This window comes from Cetorhinus maximus, chromosome 3 (assembly GCF_964194155.1).
Source record: "Cetorhinus maximus chromosome 3, sCetMax3.hap1.1, whole genome shotgun sequence".
Lineage (NCBI taxonomy): Eukaryota > Metazoa > Chordata > Chondrichthyes > Lamniformes > Cetorhinidae > Cetorhinus > Cetorhinus maximus.
Genome location: NC_135881.1, coordinates 159,285,783 through 159,312,566, shown reverse-complemented (window position 1 = coordinate 159,312,566; position 26,784 = coordinate 159,285,783). Strand labels below are relative to the sequence as shown.

Here is a 26,784-nt window from a genome sequence, read left to right as displayed (position 1 = left end):
AAATTATGTGAAAGTTAGAAAGGTCTAAGATATAAGTGGTAGGATAACAAACCAGAATCAAAGCTTATATGTGAAAAGCAGAGCCTTTTGGTTTGATAATAGAGTTGCTGAGACTTTCATAGGTTCATCTTTCAGGTTTCTTGGGTAGGAGGCAGGTGCAATGAGGAAATTGAAAGCCAGTTGTGAAAACGAAAGTGGTGGCATCAGGGCAGAGAAAGGTCACTGGTGATGGACAAACAGGGCAGATATATGTAAATTAGCAAAAACATGGGACTCAATATCATGGGAATCAATGTTAATGTTGAGTTGTGTAACAAGAACAATGTTAGCAGTAGATAGATCATAGATTTTCAAACTTCAGGTTAAAGATACCTGGGGCTGGGAAGGATACACACTTGAATACAAAAAGATCCACAAGACAATCAAACCTCATTTCATGTGGTGCCAGGCATAATACAACCTGGAGCCAGTCCATTTGCATTCTATATTTTTTAGATTTATTAATTTACTGTTCTGTTGCTGTTCACTAATTAATAGATTAGTTCTGTGATAACATTGTTTTCCTTTGTGTGGCTTATCTTTAGGAAGTTACCACAGGGGCTATTGAGAGTCTGTTAATAATTTCAGAGCGTCCTTGGATTTATGTCGATATTTGCTGGATGTCCTTGGGAGTATGTCAGAGTTTGCTGGATGTACCTGGGAGTGTGTCAGTACTTGCAGGGTATTCCTGGAGGCATGTCACTGTTTTTTGTATATTCCTGGAATTGTGCCAATATTTGCAGGCGATTCCTGGGAGTATGTGGACATTTTCCGGATGTACCTAGCATGTGTCAATATTTGAAATGTATTTCTGGGATTCTGTGACTATGACAGGCTGCTGGGTCAGTATTTTCAGGATATCCCATGAGTATATGAATATCTGCAGGATGTACCTGGGGGGTGCACCAATATTTATAGGCGGTAATTGGTTCAAAGGGAAGGATTCAGAACTCAATATTCCTGACAATGAGGTATTCAGGAAAGATAAGGCAGGAAAAAGGAGGGGGTTTGCAGTATTGATCAAATAAACTGGAGAGGGATAATGCAGTTTAGGAGCCAAACACAGAGAATATTTGATTAGAAATAATAGAAGAACTACTACACTACTGAGCATATACTGGTGGCCACAAAAGATTGGGAAGGAGGCAGAGGAGCTATTTCGCAGACAAATAACAGAAATTTGCAAGAATACAGATCAATGACAGTATGAAACTTCAATTATTAATGTAGACTGGGCTAGTAACAGTGTAAAGGGCAAAGTTCTTAGGAAAAGGAGTAGACCATTTAGCCCCTCAAGCAAGTTCTGCCGTTCAGTGAGATAATGGATGATCTGTAACATATATCTGCTTACACACCAAATTTCTTAATATCTTTGGTTAACAAAAATCCATCAATTTCAGTTGTAACAATAATGATTGATCTAGCATCAGTAGTACTTTGCAGAAGGGAGTTCCAAACATCCACACATACAGAAATGTTTCTCAACTTTACTTCCAAAAGGCCTGACTCTAATTTTTAGTCTATGCCCCCTAGTCCTAAATTCCCCAACCAGCTGAAATAACTACCGTACTTTGTATCTACCCTATCAGTTCTATTTAATATCTTGAAAACTTTAACTTTCTAAAGTTTAGGGAATACAAACTCTCATCTTGTAATTTAACCCTTGGTGTCCAGATATAATTCTGGCAAATCAGCGGCATTCCATTAGCCTTTAAATTATCTTCTGTACCTGGCCATGGCAGGTCCAAAGCGGGAGGAAATCCTGAAATATGTACAAGGGAATGTTCTTGATCAATGTGTTTCCAATCCAATGAGCAAGGAATCAGTGCTGGATCTAGTTCTGGGAAATGAAGTTGGAAATGGAGCATGTTTCATTGTGAGACTATTTGTGAAAATGGTTATGATATCATCAGTTTATGGAAAAGGTTAAGGTATAATCAAGTATAAAAATACTTAACTAGAGGAGGGCAAACTTCAGTGAGTTGAAAATCAATCTGGCCCAAGTAGATTGTAATCAAAATTTGGTAGGCAAACCTACCAAACCTTGAACAATGGGAACACTTCAAAGTGGAAGTGGTTTGGATACAGAGCAAATACATTTTATGAGGAAGAAAGGAAGGGCATCCAAAGCTTGAGCTCATCTGACAACTAAAGATATAGGGTGCAAAATGCAATAAAGACAGAAAATGGACCCAGAGATTGAGATGCATGATTAACCCATACCTATTACTTCTGATGCAAGCAGCATACAAGCTTCATGCTGCTTGCTCATTTATGTAGCATGCTTCTAGCAGTAAGGGCCGGATTTTTGCTACAGACCCGCCTCAGTATAAAGTGCCCATTTACGCGATATTTTCACTCTGGGGAAGCAGGAGCAGGATAGAATTGGCCTGCTGCTCTGGGAGCAGATCAGAGGCGGCTGCAGGGGCGGCCGAGTGCCGAGGCGAGCCTCAGTTCTCTGAGACTTTGTTCCAGTTGTTTGTTTACATTTTAGGTCCTCTAGGTTCTCATCCCTCACACCCTATCACCCCCCACCCACTTCCCATGCCACCTCCATGCTTCCATACCAATTCAGTACCAACTCATGACCCCCACCCACCACCCCATGGCAACTCATACCCTCCATGCAAAGTCATGACCCTTCCATGCCCATTCACCAGTGTACACTAGGTACAAAACCAAGGAACCATGTGGTAACACTGGCTTGTGTGAAATTGCTTAGAAAAAACACCCATTCATAATTTTTTTTAAAACTGGTGTTCCTACAACCTGATAAAAGTGTCAATCAAACAAACCATTGAAGTATCAATAACAGAAGCTTTAAGCACTTGACACCTCTTAACCTAGTGCAAGTAAACATTGACAAAAGAAATCACTTTAAAAAACCCTATTATAACCTCTGAGATGTCAACCAAGGAAAGTCAACGCTTCTCTGTGTATGTGTAAACAAACTCACTTACAGAATCCTTTTTTAAGAGTCAGGGCTCTCAGCCAAACATGCATAAGGTAACAATGGAGGAGCATCAGCCCTTTTGGTTGCCCAACAGATATGATGTTCTTGAAGCCTATGAGATGAGAGCAGGAACTGACTGTAGAAAGGATGAGCAAACTAGCCACAGCTCTGTAGTACAGGGGGTTATTCAAGTTGGAGGGAGTAAAAACAAACATATTAGTGGTAGAGATCAGTATAATTAGGGAATAGATCTCTGCAGCCAAGAACGAGTCCTGAAGACTGTGTTGCTTGCCTGGTGCCAGGGTGAAGGACATCTCTTCAGGGCTGGAGAGGAACATGGAGTAGGAGGAAAAAGATCCAGTTGTCGTCATCCAAGTAGATAGCAAAATCTTAGGTAGGACTAAGCAAAAGGTTCTGCTAAAGGAGTATGAGCATGTAGAGGTTAAACTAAAAAGCAGAACCTCAAAGCCATGAACAAATTGGCATATCGTAAATAAGATCAGAGAGTTGAATACGTAGCTCAAAGATTGGTGTGGGAGAAATGGGTTTTGATTAATGGCCACTGGCACCAGTACTGGGGAAGGAGGAAGCTGTACTGTTTGGAAAGTATTCATTTCCACCACACTGGGGACAGTGTTCTGGCTAATTGTATAACTAGGGCTGTAGATCGGGATTTTAACTAAATAGTGGAGGATTCAAGTGAGGGAATTTTAGAAAGTTCAAGAGAAAGAACAAGGCAATTGTGCAGGGTAGTGATATGGATAATGATAACCAGAATGTGACAGGAAGGGACAGAGCAAATGTAAGAGCACACCAGCAGATTGGGACAAAGTAGTAAGGAAATATGGTTAAAAAAAACAAACTTAAAGGCACTTTTCCTGAATGCACAAAATATTCATAACAAGATAGATGAATTAATGGCGCAAATAAAAATCTGATAGCGATTACAGGGGCATGGTAGCAAGGTGAACAAGGCTGGGAACTGAATATTCAAGGCACTTGACATTTTGGAAGGATAGACAGAAAGGAAAGAAGAGGGGGGTAGCTCTGTTAATAAATGGTGAGACCAATACAGTAGTAAGAAATGATCTCGGCTCAGAAAATTAAGGTGTAGAATCAGTTTGGGTGAACCGAAGGCATGGTTGTTAAATTTGCTGATGATAGGTTGGAAAGTAAGATGTGAAGTGGACATAGGAGGCTAGGTTAAGTGACTGGACAAAGATCTGGCAAATGGAGTATAGTGTGGGAAAATGTGAAATTGTCCATTTCGAAGAATTTTTAAAAAGCTTATTGTCTAAATGGTGAGAGATACATATGAACATACGAATTAGGAGCAGGAGTAGGCCACTTGGCCCCTCGAGCCCACGCAGCCATTTTATAAGATCATTGCTGATCTGATTGTATCCAACTCTACATCCCCAGCTACTCCCTATAACCTTTCACCTCCCTGCTTATTAAGAAACTATCTAGCTCTGCCTTTAAAATATTCAAAGACTCTGCTTCCGCTGCATTTTGAGGAAGAGAGTTCCAAAGACTTATGACCTTCAGAGATAAAATTTCTCCTCATCTCTGTCTTAAATGGGTGGGCAACCCCTTATTTTTAAACAGTGACCCCTAGTTCTGGATTCTGCCACAAGAGGAAACATCCTTTTCACATCCACCTTGACAAGACCCCTCAGGATCTTATATGTTTCAATAAAGTTGCCTCTTACTCTTCAAAATTCCAGTGGATACAAGTCTTATCCTATCTAACCTTTCCTCATAAGACAACCTGCCCATTCCAGGTTTTAGTCTAGTAAACCTTCTCTGACCTGCTTCCAATGTATTTACATCCTTCCTTAAACAAGGAGACCAATACTGTACACAGTACTCCAGATGTGGTCTTACCAATGCCCTATATAACTAAAGCATAACCTCCCTACTTTTGTATTCAATTCCCTTCATGATAACATTCCACTAGCTTTCCTATTTACTGCTGTACCTGCATACTAATCCTTTGTGATTCATGCACTAGGACACCTAGATCTCTCTGAATCTCAGAGCTCTGCAATCTCTCACCATTCAGATAATATGCTTCTTTGTATTCTTCCTGCCAAAATGGACAGTTTCACATTTCTCACATTATATCCCATTTTCCAGATCTTTACCCAGTCACTTAACCTATCTATGTCCATTTTTAACCTCCTTATGTCCCCTTCACATCTTATTTCCCAACCTATCTTTGTGTCATCAGCAAACTTAACAACCACACTTTCGGTCCCTTCATCCAAATCATTTATATAAATTGTAAAAAGTTGGGCCCTGATCCCTATGACGTACCACATTTTGCCATCCAGAAAAAGACCTTTTATGCTTACCCTCTGCTTCCTGTTAGCTAGCCAATCTTCTATCCATGCCAATATGTTATCCATACACCATGAGCTTTTACTTTTCGCAATAACCTTTGATGTGGCACCTTATCAAATGCCTGCTGAAAATCTAAGTACAGTGCATCCACAGCACGTTACTACTTCAAAGGACTCCAATAAATTGGTTGAACATGATTTCCCTTTCACAAAACCAAGTTGTCTCTGCCTGATTACCTTGAGTTTTTCCCAGTGCCCCTACTTTAATGTCTTTAATAGTAGCTTCTAACATTTTCACTATAACAGATGTTAAGCTAACTGGCTTGTAGTTTCCTATTTTCTGCCTCCCTTTTTGTATCTTTATATTGAGTTATATTTGCTATTTTCCAATCTAATAGAACCTTCTTTTAAGACCCTAGGATGAAGTCCATCAGGACCCAAAGACTTGGCAGCTCCAACAATTTGTTCAGTACCATTTCGCTAGCCATTTCCTGATTTACAGCTATTTCTGGGATGTTACTTGTATCCTCGAGAGTGAAGACCAATGCAAAATACCTGTTAATTTATCTGCCATCTCCTTATTTTCCATTATTAATTCCCCAGACTCAGCTTCTATTGGACCAACACTCATCTTGTTGACTCTTCTCTACAGAAACTCATATTATCGGGAGATAAGAAATAGTGTTGGAAAGAAATCACTGGTGGGAGTATGCTATACAGCCCCTAACAGTGGCTACGCTATAGGTCAGAATACAGATCAAGAAATAATGGGGGCTTGTAAGAAAGGTACTGCAATAATCGTGGGCGACTTTAATCTTCATATAGATTGGACAAATCAAATTAACAAAGGTAACTTGAAGATGAGTTCATGGAATGTATTCAGGGCAATCTCTTAGAGCATTATGTAATGGAACCACCCAAGAACAAGCTATTTTAGACCTGGCAATGTGTAATGACTCAGAATTAATTGATTAAGTCATAGTAAAGGATCCTCTATGGAAGAGTGATCAGAACATGATCAAACATGAGGATGAGAAACTTGTATGTGAAACCAGTGCCTTAAACTTAAATAAAAACAATTACAAAAATATGAAGATAGAGTTGGCTAAAGTGGACCAGAAAAACAGACTAAAAAGTAAGATGGTGGATAAGCAGTGACATGCTTCTTATGCATATATTTCATAATTTTTGACTCCACCAAAGGACAAACCATTTGTAGCTAAATAAGGAAGATAGATGAAATTGAAAGAAAAATCATACAATGTGACAAAGGCCAGAATTTTTCAGCTCCGTTTGCGTCAGGCATCATGGCGGGGTTGGGGGGGGGAACGACAATATGTTGAGAAGGCAAAAAATCCGTTTCGTGCTCTTGTGAAGCTAGTTTGCAATTGTCCATTCTACCTATATGTGGCGGGCTGCATTTCCCACCACCGCACACCGGGAACCGAATTTCAATACTTCAGCATCTCATTATAAACCTTGTTTGCCAGAATGGATCATTCAGGCACAAGCCGATGTGTTTCACAACTGTTCATAAGCGACGTGCTCCTGGCAAGCTGCACTTCACTCAGGACTTTGAAGTTTGCTTACCTACCTTCCTTCAGGCAGCACTCGCGAATCACAGCGCCATGCTTTGCAGGCAGTACCACATTGATTTTGGGGTCTCACAGACAGGTCTCTACCCACCAAACCAGACGTAAGGCAGGGGTGTCTTTCAACGGCTGCGGGGCTAGGGCTTGCTTGGGGAAGGGGGAGAAGTGGCCTCAAGCGAGGAAAGAGGCTGCTCGGGAAGGGAGGTATCCCAGGGTGTGTATGGGGCACATGTTGATCCTTAAAAGTAGCCTCAAGATGGTGAGGGCTGAAGAGGCAGTCTCCAGAGGAGATGAGGCCAGATGGAGATGTGAGGGTGCATGTGAGAGAGTGAGTGATGATGCCCCTTGAGCTGGCAGTGAGTGAGGTGCCGGTGAATGTGTGATGGCCTTGTGAGTGTGTGAGTTTAGAATAATAAGATGGTGCCTTAACCTGGTGGCACAGATGAGATCATTCATCTGTTTCTGCACTGGCTGACCTGTTGTGTGCAGCATTGGCACTGACGACCTCTGCCACCGCCTCCCAAGCCGGAGTGGTGAGACTGATGAGCTTCCTGCGGCCAGGGCGGGGATAGAGGGCATCACGGCAGGCCTCCACGGCACCCAGAAGGCGCCCTGGGGATATGTCACTGAATCAAGGGGCTGCACTCTTTTCTTGGCTTTTGGGGCCATGACTTCACCGGAACAGCCCTGGGCTGCAAGCATTGAGAAGCGTGCATTTTAAATATGGTACCCTGCGTGAGGAAGCGGTGAAGTAATGGCAAATTGGAGGCCTCCCACCAGCGATACAGCGTGTTTCCTGTGGCTGCATAATTAATGAGGCAGAATGGGACAATACAGCGTGAAAACCCATCATTGTGGCCGGTGGGTAAAACTACTTTTTTCCTGCCCACTACCACACTTTGTGTAAATCTGGGATGATTCTGCCCAAAGATTTGTGGTAGGCCAGAAGAATGGGAACATTTTAGAAATCAGCAAAGGATGATTTAAAAAGGGGAGAAAATGGATTCTGGAAGTAAATTACAAGAAAGATAAACACAGTCAGTAAGAGCTTCTAGAAGTATATAAAAGGGAAGAGAGTGGCTGAAGTAAATGTGGGTCCCTTAAAGGATGAGACTGGGGAATTAATAATGGAAAACAAGGAAATGGCAGAGATTTAGAAGAAGTATTTTGTATCTGTCTTCATAGTAGAAGACACTAAAAGTATCAGGAAATCAATGGCCAACCCGGGGGTGGCTGGGGTTGTGGGGGACAATGGGGGGCAAAATTTAGAACAATGATTATCACTATAGGAAAAGTAATAGGCAAACTTAAGAGGCTAAAGGCTGATAAGTCCCTTAGACCTGATGGCCTGCATCCTAAGGTCTTGAAAGAGGTGGTTGCAGAGATAGTGGATGCATTGGTCATAATCTTCCAAAATTCCCTAGGTTCTGTAAAGGTCACATCAGATTGGAAAACCACAAATATAATGCCCCGATTCAAAAAAGGAGGGAGACAAAAAGCAGGAAATTATAGACCAGTTAGCCTAACATTTATCACAGGGAAAATGCTGGAATCCAATGTTAAGGAAGTAGTAGCTGGACATTTTGAAAATCATAATACAATCAAGCAGAGTCAACATGGTTTTATGAAAGGGAAATCATATTTCCCTTTATTAGTGTTCTTTGAGGATGTAACGAGCAGGGTGAATAGAGGGAAACCGGTATATGTAGCATATTTGGATTGCTAAAAGATATTTGATAAAGTGCGACATAAAAGGAGTTAAGAGCTCATGGTGTTGGAGGGTATATATTTGTATGGATCTTGGATTAACTAAGAGGAAACAGAGTGTCAAGATAAATGGGTCATTTTCAGATTGGCAAACTGAAACCAGTGAGGTGCCACAGTGTTCAGTTCTGGGGCCCCAAATATTTGCATAAGAGGCTTGGAAATGAAGAAAATCTACCTGCCATGGGTCACATTCAGCAAGGCTTCAGAGCCTCCATTGAGGATGAGAAGCCGCAGAGAGGGAGGGAAATCCAGCCACAGGCAACAGGATATCACCAACTTCTGGGCCAACAAGATGGCCTACCTTTGGGTGGGGACGATGGGGGTCACAGAGGGGAATGCGGGCAACCTCCTGAGCACAAAAGAGGCCTCCCTGCAGAGAAGGTATACCATCCAAAGACCAACTGCCTGTAAATGTCTGAGCAGTAGTGTCGCCAAAGACTGTGCTTCTCCAGGGAGGCTGTCACTGATCTGTGTACCATGCTGGAGGACTAGCTAAGGTGATAACCACTCAGTGGCACTGAAGGTCACCAGGATGTTGAGCTACTACGCCTCTGGATCCTTCAAGGGATCTTGCAGTCTTCACTACATCAATTGATCAAGCTAGTGACCTGTTCATGAAGGCTGGAGACTATGTGTGATGCCACACCAATCTGGACAGTCAAGTTGAGAGAGCTATTGGGTTCAGGATCACTGCTCGATGTCCCCAGGTACAGGATATCATCAGCTGCACACATGTGGCCATTAATGCTCCCATGGACCAGCAAGCGGCCTTCATCAACAGGATGGGCTTCCATTCGCTTAATGCACCTACTAGTCTGCAATCACTGCAGAGGGATTCTTCAAGTTGTCATGAGTCTTTGCCGTTTACTTTTGAAAATATGTTTTTTCAACTTTCAACTGACTAGAAATTTTGCTATTTGAACTGAGACGGAGGAAGTTGCTTAAAAATGCAAAGCCACATTCCAAGATGAAGGTGAGAAAGAAACAAATCACCCTTGGGGGTGTGACGAGAGAGACATTTCCTTTAATCCAGACACCCATCGAAACTTGTAACTGTATAAGGAAGAGACATTAAAAATGTAAAGTACTGGATATTGAAACAATGGCTGCCACAGTCAGACACACCCAAAACTAATTGGAAATGCACAATGGGTGAAATATTTCAAGGTAAGGCTACACAGCCACCAGAGAGAGATTGCAAGTGACACAGGCAGTTTCAAGAAAGTTTTCAGCAGACAAAGCAAGCTCTGGGACCTGTTTGAGAAGCCAACTCTGCCAGAAACCTACCAGCGAACCGAGATCTTGTAATAATTACAACATCATCTACATCTGACCGCATCCAAGAAACCAGCTAACCTAAATCAGCTGCAGCGTTTAAAATCTACTTCTCAAGGACAATCAAAGGACACTTAACCTTATATTCTTTTACTGTTTTTATGCGACTATAACTTCCTTTTTTTCTGATATGTGTGTGTGTCTGTGTGTCCAAGTCCGCATGATTGATTGAGGGCTGGATTATTTTTTGGATTTAGTGGCTAATAAATTTTCTCTTTCTTTGACTCGAGGAAACCTTGTCTGGTTTGCTCCTTATTGCTTGCAACTTAAATAGTTAAATACATTCTGATTTGGAAAAGGCATACCCTCGTGAAAAAGAAACTTAATCCTTTGTTGTGACCAACCGAGGAGGTTGAATAGAGGGGTTCAGCCTTTCTCATCTGATCGTAACAAGGTGTGCACAGTTCCCAGGAAGCAGCCACAACATCTACATACCTCGGTATTCCCAGATGCCACAGCTTTTGCAACCCCCTTGTGACTTCAGGGATGGATGCTCAGAGACAAGTGCTACCCACTGAGAATGTGGCCAGTAATGCCTGTGAGGAACCCACATGCTGATGTAGGGAAGAGGTTTAACATCTGCCAAAGAGCAACCAAAACGACTATCGAGCAGTGTTATGACCGATGCAGTTGGTAAAGCAGGGTTATTTAAAAATCCCAGAGGGAAACTTTAAACAACTGTCATAACCTATAATTTTAAGTGTTATGTTTGAGATGTGACCTTTAATTCAGGAATCAGACATCAGTTCTCGAGGCTTTACATTAAACTAATTGAAACCTTTTATTAATTTACATAGGTTAAAATATATACACATGGCTACAAATTACTACTATCATAGCTTTTAACAAATTCCCAAACTAATCTCCATTAAGGCAACAGCAACCCATAGACTTAATCAAATACCAGGCAAAGCATTTTCACCTTACAAATTCAAAATTAGGTTCTTTTCACTGTGGAGCCAGTTGGAGGCTTGCAGCTGCCTTTTGATCTTACATTGCCTCTGCTCTGCACACCCGAAAACTACTGAAGTTATAGCTACCACCACTGATTGAATTCAAATTCTCATTGTCTCAGCAACCTCATTGAACTTTACCTTTTAACAATGAAACCCCTTTCATTGTACCAATTTTATTAGCAATTTCAACATATTGCTTGGTAGCTGCTAGAAAGGCGTCAAATTTTCACCCCACTTCTTGAATGCTCTATTCAAAAAATGCAAATGCAGGCCCTGTTTACATCTTGAACTAATACATCAAAGCGCCCAGACTAGCTGGCTTTAATCCAATTAAGACAAACCTCTACTTTAAAAGAAAAATATTTTCATTAATATAATATATATTAATAGCTTCATGACAAGCAGGTCATAGGGTTTCTGAAGATGTAGTTCAGATGCCTTGATTGATTCAGTGGAGCCTGTCAGTATGCCCCAGCAAGGGTCTCAGGTATTGCTGTGTATTGCTCAACCTGGTGCTGCAGAGGGGGAGGCATTGAACAATGAGGATCTCATAGTTTGCGAGGCCTCCCCTGATAATGAAGTTGTGGAGGAGGCTGCTGATCAGGCAATGCATGAACCCAAGGACCAGAGGCAAGGCACAATGAGACACATGCAAGGGAGGTTCAGGACGCACTAATTCAAAGATATTTGACGCTTACTACTAGGTGGATCCACACCAATAAAGCCTCACCTTTCTGCAGCCCTGCTATCACCTCCTTATTTACTACTCCATTGCCCTTCATCAAGACGCACAAGACACAACAGCAAGGCTGAAGCATTGACTGCATGCAGCATGATCTCTCGCAATCAGCCCCTAGAGGGAGTCAAGATGTAACTGAAGTTACTTATGACAGCAAGAAATAAAAAAAGGGCCAGAATTTTTAGCTTGTCGGGTGGGAATGTGCCGGACCTGAACGAGTGTAAAATGATGCATGATGAGTTTGGGTGAGCATCCTGACATCATCGCTCACTCGCGCATTATTTCGGTTGGCGGGCACGTGCCGGAGTCGGCAGTGCGCCCGCCGATAATGAACAGTCCTATTAAGGCCGTTAAAGTACCAATTAAATGTTATTTTTCACTGCCCGCTTATGGTTGGTGGCAGACGAAAATGCCATGTGGCCTTTGCACTTTTTAGGAAACCTCATCCACAGGTGGGATGAGGTTTCCAACAGCTATTAAAAATAAAATAAAAATTTTAACTTTTCATTAATAACATGTCCCTGCTCATGTGACAGAGTCACTTGAGGGGACATATTTTTTAGTATTTTTACATTCCTAATTTTTGATTTTTTATATCTTCAGTTCCCTGAGGCAGCTCTGTGCCTCAGGGAACTTTTCCTGTGCGCACTCATGAACTTGCGCGATCGCCCTCCTCCCCCCTCGCACACAGGCAGAGCTGCAGCGCGCGTTCCTGAAATCACAGTTGTGGCCCAATCGCGGCGGTGGTCAGCTTCCCGACCTGCTCGTCCCCACCAAGCCCGCCAATGAGAGCAAAATTCGGCCCACGATGTAGCACCATTACATTAATCCTTTATTTTCGAGCAATAAGAAATGCCTAGCTTCACAGTTTGATACTCTTTACCCATGAACCCCAAATGCAACTAGATGCTCTTCTTAAATTTCTTACATGTACTCCTACATGGTGCTCCCTCTGTGCTTGCAGCTGAGGTGTTGACAGACTACTACCCTTGCTGCCTCATGACTTAGAATGACTTTTCTTGATTCCCTCTAGTTGCCTGTACCCTTGAGAGCCCTGGCATTCTGAGAGTCTCCTGCACAGATGCAGAACTCTTCCTCTGTCGTCTTGGCTGGTATCATTGCAAGAGGGGCTGAGGAGCTGCTGTGCACAGCAAGAGCTCCCTGAGAAGAGATCCCAGATGCGGAAGGCAGCACTCCTTCCCTACTGCCTGAGAAATGCGAGGACATGGTGGAGACTCCAGCCATCTTGCCCCCTTTCACCTTGCCATTACTGCATTGAGCTCATGGATGAGGTGATGGTATGCAGTTTTGCACACACCTCTAGCACCTACTGCTGAATCTGGCTCTCTGTTAGGAACACCAATCTCTCAACAGAGGAAGCCATCAGATACATGCCAGAGACATGGCAGCACTCACTACCTGGAATCATGCGTCATCCGAGCTTCTGTGCGCATACCCTCTGGAAGCTCAGCCAGATGTTCCCTTACCTCATGCTGCAGCTCCAGCATTTGCCATGTTGCCGACACGCTGGAGGCACATCATCAGTCTGGCGCTCAGCATCAGCCTGACTGACGGCATTCCTTTGATTGTCGGTGGCTTTGGCTGTCACAGCCTCTGTCAACTCCTGTGATGTTCTTACCAGATTGTGTCTCTGAATCTCACAGATGTGAGAGTATCTGCACTGGTGGAGAGTACAGGGGAATGATGCGACACTGCACCCTCTGAAGATCCCTCTTCCTCCTGAGAAGTCGCAACTGCCCCTCAGTCATTGCAGCTCTCTGTTCTTCAACGTGATCTGCATGAGAGAACAGATATATTGAATGGTTATGGACTTCCTATTGCAGCCTTCCAACTACTCCTGGTGTGGAGATCCATGTGTCCAGTGATGGTCGCATGAGCATTATGTCTCGTGTGCACCAGAGGTTCCTTGGGGCCTCAGCATTCGTCCATTTAATCTCTTGGGTTTGCACTCTTATCTCACTATTAGTGACAGATTAGCCACAATGCTGCCCTGCATTGGGGGGTTAGGATGGACAGGAATGTTACATTCCCAACTGCCTTGGCCTATTCCTAGAGGTTATGGGCTGTCTTCTCCTGCTAGCATAAAGGTGAATACTGCTAGTTTCCCCAGGTAGACAAACAGGATGCTTAAGGTGGTGGCAGCCCAGCGACCCATAATGGGGGCACATCAGTATCTCCTGCATGCGGTCAATCTTGAGGGACTTTGTCGGAGGGGTCAGCAATCACAGATGGACATCTCGGAACGAGAGTCAGCCATGCCCCTGATAGGATGTGCTGCTGTATGACCTCTCTCCATCAAACTTACGCTGTCACATTGCTGCACGAAAGCCCAAAGGGAAACGAGTTATGGAGTATGCACCTTGGCAGAACAAATAAGATCATTGACTCTCTCTGGATCCAGGTTCTGAGGGTGACCTCATGGCTGCTAGCCTCTGCAATCTCCGTCCAAGTTTGCTTGGTCAGGCAGGTTAGTCTCCTCCTCCTGTACCTGGGGAAGAGAATATCCTACATAAAATAAAAATAGAAAATGCTGCAAAAACACAGCAGGTCTGGCAGCATCTGTGCACAGTACAATATGACTCTTCTTCAAAAGAGAATCTCCCGCCTTGCCCTTTCAGGAAGGCATCGCTGAGCCGTGGGCTAACCAGTGTCTTCCATTCTGCTATTCTGGTTGCTGGTTTTGTTAAACTGCTCGGCTTTTCAGGCAGGCAGGCAGTTTCCAGGATTGTAGCCTGGGGGAGGTGTAGTTGTATTTTCACTGGACTAGTAATTTTCACTGGACTAGTATGCTAGAGACTCAGGGGAATCTTGCCTTGGAAGATGGTGAAATTTGAATTCAATAAAAATCTGGAATTAAAAGTCTAATGATGATCATTGTTGTAAAAACCCATCTGGTTCACTAATGCCCTTTAGGGAAGGAAATATGCTGTCCATGCCTGGTCTTGCCTACATGCGAGTCTAAGACCCACAACAATGTGGTTACTCTTAAAAAGGCAATTAGGGATGGACAATAAATGCTGGCCTAGCCAACGACGCCCACATCCCATGAATGAATTTAAAAATATATTGTGCCAGCACCTGCTACAGCGTGATCTCTCACTGCTTCAGCCGCTTCTCTGCTGTCCTCCGCTCTCTCAACTGATAGTTTGGCTGACTGCCAAAAAGTCGCATGTGGCTGGGTGATCCCCAACCAAATGAAAAGAGCTTCCGTTTCCAGTCCCAATGGTGGGACATGCGGCCTAGCTGCAAACTTCAACCCAAAGAATCTGAGCAGGTTAGGTGGAATAAAATGTGGGAAAATGCTGAGGTTATCCACTTTTACAAGAAGAATAGAAAAGCAGAATATCGTTTAGATGTCGAGAAACTGTAGAATGCTGCAATACTGGATGTCCTGGTACATGAAATATAAAAAATTAGTATGCAAGTACAGCAGGTAATTAGGAAGGCAAATGGAATGTTGGCCTTTATTGCAAGTGATATGGAGTATAAAGGTAGGGAAGTCCTGCAATAACTGTACAGGATATTGGTGAAATCGCAACTGAAGTAATGTGTACGGTTTTGGTCTCCCTTATATTTAAGGAGAGATATAAATGCTTTGGAGGCTGCTCAGAGAAGATTCGCTAAGCTGATTCATGGAGTGAAGGAACTTCCTTATGAAGAAAGGTTGAACAGGTTTAGAAGAATGAGAGGTGATTTTACTGAAACATATAAGTTTCTGAAAGGGCTTGAGAGGGTAGATGCTGAGAGGATAGACTGAATTTTATCAGCCCCAGGAGGGTGGGAATAGAGGCAGGGGCCTGGTAAAATAATGGGAAGCCATGTCAGAATGACTCCTTGTTGCTGTCCTGCCACTGGATATGTTTCCCAGCAGCAGGCAGGAAGTGGGCTACTGGGCGGATTTGCTGCCCACTCTATGAAAGTGGGCAGCCAATTTAAAATAATTTATGGGGCCATTGGTATTTTGCCACAGCAAAGGAGCCCCACGCTGCGCAGAAGCGGCCTCCCTGTAGTAGTTCGGAGTGCCATCAGAGCCAGAAGCTTCATGGCCCAAACAGCAGCCACGAACTCAAAAACCTTCCCCCACAGTCCCAATGCTCCCTCCCGGAGGGGTTTCCCACTCTGAGCCCTCTAAATTTTAATTGTCATAGGGCAGAATTTTATGCCTCGCGGGTGGGCGCGTGCCTGACCCAATCGGGCGCAAAATAGCACGAGAAGACGACGAGCAAGTGCCCAACATCATCCTGTACGCACGCAATCTTCAGGTTTGTGGGCATGCTTGGGTGTCGGAGCCACGCCCATCATCAATTAAAAGACAACTTAAGGCCATTAAAAATCCAATTGAACCCGATTTTACGTTGCCTGTGTGATTTCACGTTTGCGATTGCACAGGCAGGCAGGCAGCCCACATTTTGCAAAACCTCACCCAAGGGCAGGATAAAAGGGGTCAGCAACATTGCCAGTGTGAGCAGCGAGGAGCTTAGGAGGTAGTTTGCTGCTGGTTGCTTATTTGAACTTGACAGCTTCACCTCAGTTCTGAGCTTCATTCTTAGCATTTCTAGGCTTCATTTCAGGACTTATCGGTGTCTGCAGGGCCCCTGGAGGATTTTGACCATGTGGACCCTTCCAGGCGTCATACAGCCTTCTGCTACCCTAGTAATGGGGATTGTGGTCTCTGCTGGAGGCACCTCCTCAGAGGAGGAAGAGGGGGACAGAAGGGAAAGGAGGTCAAGTGTTCCAGGGGAGCGACCTGTGGGAGGAGAGGTGCAGGCACAAGGGGCGCAGGGCCAGCAGGTAGTCCAAGGCGAAAGGGACTGCAGAAGTCGCCACTATCCTACTGCCAGGATTTACAGGCGGCGATGCAGCTACCTCAATATGTCCAAGGTGCAATGCCGAAGGAGGTGGATAGGCAATGGCAAACATTCAAAGAGCGCATGGGTGAACTGCAACAATTGTTTATTCCTGTTTGGCGCAAAAGTAAAACAGGAAAGGTGGCCAAACCATAGCTTACAAGGGAAATTAGAGATAGTATTAGATCCAAAGAAGAGGCATGCAAATTGGCCAGAAAAACAACAGAACTGAGGATTGGGAGCAGTTTAGAATTCAGCAAAGGAGGACCAAGGGATTGATTAAGAAGGGGAAAAGCGAGTATGAGAGTAAGCTTGCAGGGAACATAAAAACTGACTAAAAGTTTCTATAGGTATGTGAAGAGAAAAAGATTGGTAAAGACAAATGTCAAAAGACAAATTCCCCTTACAGTCGCACAGGGAATTTATAATGGGGAACAAAGAAATGTCTGACCAACTAAGTACATACTTTGGTTCTGTCTTCACAAAGGAGGACACACATAACATACCAGAAATGTTGGGTAACACAGGGTTTAATGAGAGGGAGGAACTGAAAGAAACCAGTATTAGTAGGGAAATGGTGTTGGTGAAATTGATGGGATTGAAGGCCGATAAATCCCCAGGGCCTGATAATCTACATCCCAGAGTACTTAAGGAAGTGGAAGTGGATGCATTGGTGGTCATCTTCTGAGATTCTATCGATTCTGGAACAGTTCCTGCAGATTGGAGGGTAGCTAATGTAACTCCACTATTTAAAAAGGGAGGTAGAGAGAAAACAGGGAATTATAGACCAGTCAGCCTGATGTTGGTAGTGGGGAAAATTCTAGAGTCCATTATAAAAGATTTAATCGCTGAACATGTGGAAAGCAGTGGCAGAATCAGACAGAGTCAGCATGGATTTACGAAAGGGAAATCATTCTTGACAAATCTACTGGAATTTTTCAAGGATGTAACTGGTAGAGTTGATGAGGGGGAGCCAGTGGATGTGATTTATTTGGACTTACAGAAGGCTTTCGACAAAGTCCCGCATAAGAGATTAGCGTGTAAAATTAAAGCGCATGGGATTGGAGATAGTGTATTAAGATGCATAGAAAACTGGTTGGCAGTCGGGAAACAAAGAGTAGGAATAAAAGGGTCTTTTTCCGAATGGCAGGCAGTGACTAGTGGGGTACCGCAGGGACCCCAGCTGTTCACAACATATATTAATGATTTAGATGAGAGAACTAAATGTAATATCTCCAAATTTGCAGATGACACAAAGCTGGTGGGAGGGTGAGCTGTGAGGAGGATGCAAAGATGCTTCAGTGTGATTTGGACATGCTGAGTGAGTGGGCAAATGCATGGCAGATGCAGTAAAATGTGGATAAATGTGAAGTTATCCACTTTGGTAGCAAAAACAGGAAGACAGATTATTATCTGAATGGCTATAAATTGAGAGAGGGGGTTGTGCAACGGGACCTGGGTGTCCTCGTACACCAATCGCTGAAGGTAAGTATGCAGATCCAGCAGGCAGTAAGGAAGGCAAATGATATGTTGGCCTTCATGGCGAGAGGATTCGAGTACAGGAAAAGGGATGACTTGCTGCAATTATACAGGGCCTTGGTGAGACCACACCTGGAATATTGTGTGCAGTTTTGGTGTCCTTATCTGAGGAAGGATGTTCTTGCGATAGAGGGAGTGCAGCGAAGGTTTACCAGACTGATTCCTGGGATGGCGGGACTGACATATGAGGAGAGATTGAGTCGGTTAGGATTATATTTGCTGGAGTTCAGAAGAATGAGGGGGGATCTCATAGAAATTTATAAAATTATAACAGGACTAGACAGGGTAAATGCAGGAAGGATGTTCCTGATGGTGGGGGAGTCCAGAACCAGGGGTCACAGTCTGAGGATACGGGGTAGACCATTTAGGACTGAGATGAGGAGAAATTTCTTCACCCAGAGAGTAGTAAGCCTGTGGAATTCGCTACCACAGAAAGTAGTTGAGGCCAAAACGTGTGTTTTCAAGAAGGAGTTAGATATAGCTCTTGAGACCAAAGGGATCAAAGGATATGGGGAGAAAGTGGGAGCAGACTATTGAGTTGGATGATCATCAATGATCATAATGAATGGAGGAGCAGGCTCGAAGGGCCGAATGGCCTACTGCTCCTATTTTCTATGTTTCTCCCTGTTCGCCGTTGATGGACGGGCACCTCGCTGGGATACTGGGTACCTCATCCATCTCCCACACTGGCACTGACCACCTGAGGTCATTGCCTGTGTGAGGGCTTGCAGGTCTGAGCACAACCGCAGGAACCCCTGATTCTGTCCTTGGAGCTACCTCTCCAAGAGAGCTGCCACTCTCTCAGTGGAAGAGGCAGTGTGCTCAGCCATGAGGTTCAACACACTGCTTATGCTCCGCATGGACGCCTCCACAACAGAGACCATGGCATGCATACCCTAAGGATCTCCACCAGATCCTCCTGGATATCCAGCATCTGCTGCCTAATGGATGACTCCAGAGGCTCATCATCTGACTCAGCACCGTCCTGGTCTCCAGCAATCCTCCAACTGCCGGCACCCTCGGTACTATTTGTCTCCGCCTGCTTCTCAAGTGAGTGTGAAGTGCCCACACCACTGTGCTCCAACATTCTAGCTGAAGGTCTAATGCCCGCCGAGGTGCTGGTATTTGCATTAGTGCCTGGTTCAGAAAGCGGGTGTGATGCAGGTGCAGCTGAAGCCCAGCGGTCCTCTGACATCAGGTGTGGCTCTTTGGGGCCCTGAGAATGAGTGCGTGCTGGCGAATCTAAGGGAGAACAACGACGTCATTAGTTTAAGTCATCGCACTGTCACTGTGCATGCCAGGCACCTTGGTGAGACAATGGAGATCTGCATCATGGTGCCATCGTCTTTCATATAATCAATGGGGACTCCAGTTTTGAGGCCCCCATCAATGAAGAGACTGCACAAGAATGTTTGCACCATCCAAAGCTCTCATCTCTGTGCACTGCACTCTTACCTTCATCTAACACCCCAGCCTCTCCACGATTGGCTGACCGAGGTGCCTCTCCAGCTCTAAGTTGTCCTGCTCAAACCTTGTAAGGATTAGGAGGTTTCTGCCTGTCTGCGACATCTCTGTTGTTATGACTTGTTTTCTCCTGAAAGGACAGAAGAGCATTAATTAGTCCACTCTCTACCTACAGCACCATTGCAGCCTGGCCAACCCCACCTGAGGAACACCTTGCAGGGCACATCCGAGTCACAGCCCTCGATCCGCAAGGCACTCAGTCCAAGCAGCCAGGGCTCAACCCCTTGGCCAGCTCCGGTGTCATTGACAGTTGGCACTCAGACTCTAACACCCCTGCGCTCCAAGGGGGCTCGGCCAGCCCTTAACACTTCAACACACTGATCCATGCCAACACAGTACTCACCCTTGCTGAGCGCAGCAGGTCATTAAACCTTTTGCAGCACTGCACCCATGTGTGCCACACAACGTCGTGGCTGCGGACCTGGGTTGCCACCTCCTCCCAAGCTCTTTTTGTCAGGTGTCATGCCTTCCTCCTTCCATCTCTGGGGACAAGGATGTCCCTCTTGGCAATCACCTTCTCCAGGAGGACCCTCGAGGCGCTCGTCCGAAAATCAGGGGGTGGTGGCGAGTGCCCACCCGACCTGCCCCTCCCAGCTATGATAAAAGCAAAATACTGCGGATGCTGGAAATCTGAAACAAAAACAGAAAACATTGGAAAAACTCAGCAGGTCTAACAGCATCAGTGGAGAGAAAAAGAACAGTTAACGTTTCGAGTCCGTATGACTCTTCTTCAGAGCTAAAGAGAAGTAAAGGTTTAGACCTGCTGAGTTTTCCCAGCATTTTCTGTTTTTGCCCCTCCCGCCTGTGGTCTCCAGCCACACTTGAGGCCATAGCTTTGGTCTTCAACATGCAGAAAATATGTTCTTCCCTGGCAGCTTTCAAGGAGCTGCCTGTGCCGTTTTCAAACCGCCTGCCGGGTCACCATTGGACCCAGCAGCCGACAGGCCCCTTCCCTCACCCGGCCCTTCCCGACTATTGGGAAGACGTGTTTCACACTGTGCGGGCCTTAATTGGCCAGCCAGCATGAAATCATGGTTGGGGGGCAATCGTGGGCGGCAGCACTTTACCCGACCGGTCGCAGACCTGCCGATCACATGCGCCCACCAAGGGTAAAATTCAGACCATAAAGTTGTTGGAGGGTGCCTCCATTTTGAGTCACCTCAGGTCTGTGACTTGCCTCAGCAGACCCTGCCTCTCCCTGTGGTCCGTTAAAGCTTCAGAGATATTGGCCCTCTGAATGGGCTGGCAGCATCAGGAACTTATCTGCCATCCTTAAATGGTTGGTGGGCCTAAAGAGAGGCCAATTAGAAGGCCACCTGCAGTAAAATCACCAAGATGGTCCTGCTGCTGGCAAGTCCAGGCTTATGACCCACTTTTCGCTCTGACATCAAGGTCCCAGAGCCTGTGGTAAAATTTTGCCTGATGTTTCCTCTTCTGTGGCAAATCTAGAAGTCAGGGGCATATTTCCAGAATATAGGGTGGCCCATTTACGATGGAGATGAGGAATGTCTTCTCTCAGATGGCCGTGAATGTTTGTAATTTTGCACCCAGAGAGAGATGTGGAGGCTGGGTTATTGAATATATTCAAGGCTGAGATAGACAGACTCGGGAGCCGAGCATTATGGTAACAGGTAGGAAAGTGCAGTTGAAGCCAAAGTCAAATCAGACATAGTCTTATTGAAACAAAACCAGAAAATGCTGGAAAAACTCAACAGATCTGATGGCCTCTGTGGAGAGAGGAAAACAAAGTTAACGTTTCGAGTCCATTTCAGAGCATCTGCAGTATTTTGCTTTTATCATAGTCTTATTGAATGTTGGAGCAGATTCGAGGGGCCGTATGGCCCACTGCTACTCTTATATCTTATGTTCTTATCCTGCACGCCTGTGCACAAAGGGACTTCTAGCATGTCACAGCAGTCAAGCAATCTGTCCTCCAACACATTGCTAGGAATTCTAAGGCAATCATTCCAGATGAGCATTCAGCCTCTCACCAGTGTCTCCCTGCCAGTGCCCTTGTTGTTCCCTGTTGGCCAGCACAGACTACTCTTGTCCACGCTGCGGTTGTGCAGTCGAAAACCGGGCCTTCCAGATTCAGAACTGCTCAAGGCTGTCCTCCAAGGCCATCTGTAGTCTTCTCCACTGAAAGTCAGTAGTCTTCCCCCACCATACTGTAATCACTGAGGTGTCACTGTGTAGGTGCACTGGGACAGGCACAGAAGACAGGGACCAAGGAAGTACACAAATGTCACTAGTTGATTTTTGTATGGAATATTGAATGGTGTAATTTGTAATGTTGGTTTGGAAGGTTTGTTTTGTGGTGGATTTTATTTCAGCACTGAGGCCAAGAGAATGTTGTGATGGTCAGTAACAGAGAGAGAAGGTAAGGTGTGGGGCTGTTGGTGAATGGGGAATTACATACAAATTGACGGAGGGATAAACAGGTTAGGGAGGTGAACACATGATTGGAGGAATGACGTGGAAAAGCAGGATTCCATTTCATGGGACACATGTTTTGGGATAGGAATAAAATGTACCTTTGGACATGGCTCTACCTGAACTGGGCTGGTGCCAGGGTCCAAGTGGAAAGGATAAATGGGACGGTCAGAAATACTTTAAACTAGCATGTGGGGGGGAGGATTCAGGTGGAAAAGGTAGTATAAATAGTTTGAAAACAAAGGAAAGGGAAGAGAGTGTTACAGGTAAAGAGAAACCTAAAGCATGTAAAGTAATTAAACTAGGAGGGAGAAATAAGACATATATGAGTTAAGCATACAAACAGAAGTACAGGTTAGAGCATGTGTGCTTTATACAAACACACTGAGGTTAAGGAGCAAACTGAATGAATTGCGGGCATAAATTCAACTTGCAGGGCATAACATAGTAGCCATTACTTATATATGCTGCAAGATGGTCAGGACCGGGGACTAAGTATACTAGGTCTACAGGAAAGACATGGGAAATGGTAGAGGAGGAAAAGTAGCCTTAATGATTAAGGAAGAAATCACTTCAATGGTAGGAAAGGTAAGCAGGCAATAGAGACTTTATGGGTAGAATTAAGAAATAGAAAAGGATTTAAAACTGTAGTAGGAGTTGCATATCGGCTCCCTAGTAGCATTAAATTGATTGGCTATAACAGTGTATAAATTAGACAAACATGTAGCAAAAACAAAGGGGTGGTAGGGGGGAATTAACTTTCACATAGATTGGCAGACTTGCACTTCACAAATGTAGTGAACTCCTTCAGTGTGTCTGAGAGAATTTCCTGCAACATTATGACTAGGAACCAAAAAGGGGACATGCCATGTTGGATTTAGTAATGAGCTAGATTTAATTAATAGCTTAATGGTGCACAGAAGTTTATCTAATAGCGAACATAATATGATTGAGTCGACGTTTCGAGTCCTCACGACCCTTCAACAGAACACTTCTGTTGAAGGGTCGTGAGGACTCGAAACGTCGACTCTTTTCTTCTCCACCGATGCTGCCAGACCTGCTGAGTTTTTCCAGGTAATTCTGTTTTTGTTTTGGATTTCCAGCATCCGCAGTAGTTTTTTGTTTTTATAATATGATTGAGTTCAACATCATATTTCAACATCATGAAACATGCACTGAGATTCTAATTTAGGTCAGGCTAATTTCGATGCAATGATCCAGAGGCAAACAACAGTAGATTCCATAAATAGGGATGATGCAAGGCTAGAAATTCATTTTCCCCAGGATTCGGGTGAGGGGCCCACGCCCATTCATATAGAGGTGGACAATGCATCAGACTGAATTTCACGGTCCGCCACCAGCGGGTTTTCAGGCAGAGAGAGCGTGAAATTTAAGAACGGGATTCCCCATGGTTGGCGCAGTGATTTTATGCTGGGGCGGGCCGGGCCTCAGACCCTTGCCCCAATTGAGGCTCTTTGGCCAATTATTGACAACTTAAGGGCCATTTTCCACCAAGCCTCAATTTTTAGGCTAGCAGGAGGATTTACCTGGCGTGGGGGAAGCCTGAAAATGAACAAGCTTAGATCTTGGGCAGGAACAGGATGGGGCAGGCCTACATCAGAAGCCCCCTTCTGACTTTGGGCAGCCCCATAAGGTCGAGTGGCCGCTGGATCTCCCTCCCCACCAACCTCTCCTCCGGAACCCCAAATGCCAACTCTCCAACTCCCCGGGCCTTCCCTGACTTTCCAGCCCTGGGACCTCCAAAACTTACCTTGCCGTCTGGACCCGGGACTTAGGCTCCAGCATGCTGAAGCATTTCCTCTTCTGTCCACTGCAGCTCCTGTCACTGCAGGGACTAGAGAGCAAAGTGGGACTTCTTCCTGTGTGAGGGGCAGAAGTCCTGTCTGCAACCATTTAGAAATTTAGAAACTAGGAGCAGGAGTAGGCCCTTCGAGCCTGCTCCGCCATTGATTATGATCATAGCTGATCATCCAACTCGATAGCCTGCTCCCGCTTTCTCCCCATATCCTTTGATCCCTTTCACCCCAAGAGCTATATCTAACTCCTTCTTGAAAACATACAATATTTTGGCCTCAACTACTTTCTGTGGTAACGAATTCCACAGGCTCACCATTCTCTGGGTGAAGAAATTTCTCCTCATCTCAGTCCTAAATGGCCTACCCCACATCCTCAGACTGTGACCCCTGGTTCTGGACTCCCCCACCACCGGGAACATCCTTCTTGCATCTACCCTGTCTAGTCCTGTTAGAATTTTATAGATTTCTATGAGATCCCCCCTCATTCTTCTGGACTCCAGCGAATATAATCCTAACCGACTCAATCTCTCCTCATATGTCAGTCCCGCCATCCCAGGAATCAGTCGGGTAAACCTTTGCTGCACTCCCTGTATAGCAAGAACATCCTTTTTTAGATAAGGAGACCACAACTGCATACACTATTCCAGCAAGACATCCCTGTTCCGGTACTCGAATTCTCTGGCTATGAAGGCCAACATACCATTTGCCTTCTTTACCGCCTGCTGCTCCTGCGTGCTTACCTTCAGCGACTGGTGTACGAGGACACCCAGGTCTCATTGTACATCCCCCTCTCTCAATTTATTGCCATTCAGATAATAACCTGCCTTCCTGTTTTTGCCATCAAAGTGGATAACCTCACATTTATCCACATTATACTACATCTGCCATGCGTTTGCCCATTTACTCAGCTTGTCCAAATCACACTGAAGCATCTTTGCATCCTCCTTACAGCTCACCCTCCCACCCAGCTTTGTGTCATCTGCAAATTTGGAGACATTGCATTTAGTTCCCTCATCTAAATCACTAATATATATTGTGAATAACAGGCAGAATTTTACGTATGACGTGCAGGTGGCGGAGCCCACACGTCAGCACTTAAAATGACGCGCACTGATGTCGGGCGAGCGTCCCGACGTCAGTGCTTAGCTGGGCGGGCACGCTATGAAACGCGACACACACCTGCCATTAATTAAAGGCCTTGTTAAGGCCCTTAACTCGGCAATCGATGCCGATTTTGAGGCGCCCATGCTATTTTCGGCTCGGCGCATGGGTGCAACGGGCAGGCGGGTAACTGATTTTTTAACAAACCTCATCCGCGTGCGGGATATGTGGGCTCAGAGGGGTTGTTAATGTTTTATCTGAAGAATTTATTGTAGAAAGTGTTTTAAACTTGCCTGTGTGATTGTTAGCAGTTCAGGTCGATTTCCAATAGCTTTCTCTGTACTTTGAAGCTTCAGCTCACCAGTCTGCAGACAGTAATCTTTATCAGGCCTCAGCTTTCTGGAGGCCTCCATTTAGCCTGGGTATGGGTTCTGACATCTCCACTGGAGGCAGCTCCTCTGAGGAGGAAGAGAGGGATAGAATAAGGAGGAGGCCAGGAGTGGACAATCAGCCTCCAGGGGAGCCACCTTCGGGAGGCCAGGCGCAGGCACAAGGGGCGCAGGACCAAGAGATTGCCAAGGTGGAAGGGGCTGCAGAAGACGACACTATCCTGCTGCCAGGGTATACAGGCGGCGAAGCAGCTACCTTAATATGACTGAGGTGCAGTGCCGAAGGAGGCTCCGACTGTCAAGGGGGACAGTGAACTATATCTGTCAGATGATTGGCCCTGAGATCTCTCTTAACTGTGTGGGTGGACACCCCATGCCAGCAACTCTGAAGGTCACAGTTTCCCTCCACTTCTATGCATCTGGCTCCTTCCAGGGCTCGGTGGGTGATCTTTGCGGTGTCTCCCAATCAGCTGTCCACACTTGTGTCAAGCAGGTTACAGACGCTCTGTTCCAACGTGCATTGACCTTCATCCACTTCCGCTGCGACCAGACAAGTCAGGCACAGCGAGCCAGAGGCTTCGTGGCCATTGCAGGCTTCCCCCGTGTCTAGGGTGCTATAGACTGCACACATGTGGCCATCAAGGCGCCAGCAGGTGAGCCTGGTGCCTTCGTCAACAGGAAGGGCTTCCACTCCATGAACGTGCAGATAGTGTGTGATCACAGGATGCAGATTCTGCAAGTTTGTGCAAGGTACCCAGGCAGATCCCACAACGCCTACATCCTCAGACACTCCCCAGGTGCCGGGGCTCTTCAGTGCTCCGGCTCGGCTGGATGGTTGGCTGGTGCGTGACAAGGACACAAGACCTCAGAAGGTGGCCCATGATGCCTCTCCGCCATCCAAGAACAGAAGCTGAGGAGCACTACAATAGGAGCCACGGCACCATGTGATGGAGAGAGCCATCGGTCTTCTCAAGGTGCACTTCCGTTGCCTGGACCGCTCAGGGGGCGCACTCCAATACCCCCCAGATCGTGTCTCTCTGATAGTGGTAGCATGCTGCGCTCTGCACCATCTTGCGCTGGTAAAGGGGGATACAGTCGACGATGAAGACCTTGACTCAGTGGATGAGGCTGCATATGATGAATCCAGCAGTGGCTCAGAGGATGAGGAAGCACAGGGCAATGATAAGGGGCAGCACACCGACCCGCTACTAAACCAAGGAGGCAGGGACAGCCTGGACAATTTAATCCATGAACCTTCAGCTAGCTCCACACACATGGATCAGCAGGAGCAGCATTGCCTGGCATTTCCACATGTGGCACTTAGGTGCTACATCTTCCACCTCATCAGCTGCAACTAAGGGCTTAGTACAAAAACATCAATGTCCAC

General features: G+C 45.5%; 1 protein-coding gene and 1 long non-coding RNA gene across 2 annotated transcripts in view; one reads left to right on the top strand and one right to left on the bottom strand.

The window, feature by feature from the left end:
* The window catches only part of phactr1 (phosphatase and actin regulator 1), a 711,982-nt gene that overhangs the window by 546,424 nt on the left and 138,774 nt on the right, over window positions 1–26,784 (top strand). The gene's annotated exons all lie outside the window — the stretch shown is intronic.
* Window positions 14,130–26,784, bottom strand: part of LOC144679000 (uncharacterized) — a 79,636-nt gene continuing 66,981 nt past the window's right edge. The window contains exons 2-3 of the long non-coding RNA XR_013576224.1: window positions 19,589–19,727; window positions 14,130–14,235 (exon numbers count right to left, since the gene is read on the bottom strand). This is a non-coding gene — a long non-coding RNA (uncharacterized LOC144679000). The remainder of the gene's footprint in view (window positions 14,236–19,588; window positions 19,728–26,784) is intronic.